Source organism: Heteronotia binoei, chromosome 9 (assembly GCF_032191835.1).
Source record: "Heteronotia binoei isolate CCM8104 ecotype False Entrance Well chromosome 9, APGP_CSIRO_Hbin_v1, whole genome shotgun sequence".
NCBI lineage: Eukaryota > Metazoa > Chordata > Lepidosauria > Squamata > Gekkonidae > Heteronotia > Heteronotia binoei.
In genome coordinates this window covers 58,708,736-58,710,621 of record NC_083231.1, presented here as the reverse complement: position 1 = coordinate 58,710,621, position 1,886 = coordinate 58,708,736, and the positions used below count along the sequence as shown (strand labels likewise).

The 1,886-nt window shown below is 42.3% G+C and overlaps 1 non-coding gene across 1 annotated transcript; it reads left to right on the top strand.

Annotated features, from left to right (window-relative positions):
• Nucleotides 1–876: 876 nt before the first annotated feature.
• TRNAP-CGG (transfer RNA proline (anticodon CGG)) lies at nt 877–954 on the top strand. The gene has a single exon. It is a non-coding gene; the product is annotated as a tRNA-Pro (tRNA).
• The last annotated feature ends 932 nt before the right edge of the window (nt 955–1,886 follow it).

The window sequence follows — 1,886 nt, the reverse complement described above, 5'->3', positions numbered from 1 at the left end:
TAATTCTGAGTGATCTCCAGCCCTCACTTGGAAAGTGGCAACAATGGTTCCCCAGGAGGAAGTGGCTGGTTTGGAGGGTAGAGTCTATGGCATTGTATTTATCTGAGGTCCCACCCCTCTTCAGATTCTACTCTTTCCATGCTCCACCACTCTAATCTCCAGGAATTTTCCAACTGCATGTGATAGTGATTAGGAAGTAGCTCTTTTTATGGCTCTGTTAGTGATAAGGAACAAATGGATTCCCCAGTCTCTGTTCTATCCTAGTTTCTCTGGTTACCTATATATATATTGCATTCTATTCTTTTGGTCTTTTTTACCTTTTAAAAGAATTTTAAAAAGAAGCCTCCCCCCCAAAAAATACGTTTGACTGCATATTTAATTTTAAAATGGCATTTCATATATGCTTGGCTGAACAAATAGTGTAGGTATACAGTTCCCTTAAATTGTGTTTTTATATGGCATTTGCATGGCCATAATTTGGAAAGTCATCTCAGACAGCATAACATTTTTCTAAACAAATTAAGTAAATTGTTATAGCAAAAAAATAAGCATTTCATTTTTTAACTTAGTAACAATATTACTATATCATTTCTAGTGAAAGATCAATATAATCATAAACCAGCTAAAAACAACTACTAACAATCACCAGAGAGCAAAAACATTTAAAAAGCTTAATAATAATACAAAGTATTTATTGAAAGTTTTTCAGCTGAACAAAGCAAAAAGACTTGGAAGTGGGAAGACAGGAACCAATTTTAGCTGAAGGAAGAGCAGCAGATTGAGATAAATATCTGAGGCTTTTGCAGTTTACTTCGCTTGGTCATAGCCCTTCATAAACACCCCAGCTCACAAGGGATGAACAATTCAGCTGATTAGGGGGATGGGGCGGTGGCTCAGTGGTAGAGCATCTGCTTCGGAAGCAGAAGGTCCCAGGTTCAATCCCTGGCATCTCCAAAAAAGGGTCCAGGCAAATAGGTGTGAAAAACCTCATCTTGAGACCCTGGAGAGCTGCTGCCAGTCTGAGAAGACAATACTGACTTTGATGGGCCAAGGGTCTGATTCAGTATAAGGCAGCTTCATATGTTCATATATGTTCATATCCTTTGGCAATCCTGTCCAGTTCACTCATTCTAAGCTGCTCTTCAGACTTTCAACCATCTTGTTTGGTTCTGGGAACTTCAGCTTGCATAGTGGCCCCTTCTTAAGGCCACTCCTTAGCTCCACCTTTGTGCCATCTCCTTTCAACAGGACCACTTTAGAACTATTTCTGCAGGGGTTAATCTCCGCAGGGGTTAATCTCCACAGTGAGGTCAGGAAAAGCCTTATACTGGTTCAACTTCACCTGGAGGCAAGGTTACAGAGCTACAAGGCATTGGCTCGGTTTCAGCTGTAGGCTGTGACTCCTGATCAGCCAGTAACCTGATCTCTTGTTGTTCTCCTTCTGGCTCAGAGTCAGCTGCAGCTGGCTGTTCAATTACTGGCTGAAGGTCAGCTGCAAGTAGCTCTTCAAGTGAGAAATCCGAGCCCTCACTCAGCACAGAATGACTTACAACAGGCCTGGTGCAGGGCCTGGCCAACAGCATCAGCATTGCACCCATAGTCTTGTCAGCTTTTACAGTGTTCAATGACTACATAAGGGCCTGATCCCTTCCTCTTCTTCAGTTTCTTGGGTAACTGGTCAACCTCATTGGCTTCTACCTCATAGAACTCTGTAGTTTTTATTATGAGGGTAGCTGCCTTCTTTTTTTGTCCATTAGGGGACATTCTTCAGAGGTGAATGGGCCTTGTGCACATTCAATGGCCACTATCCAGATGGTGGTAGAGTCTCCCAAAAGCTCTTTTTTATTGATGCTTCACCTGCCAGCTCAGTGCTCATTGTGCCCACC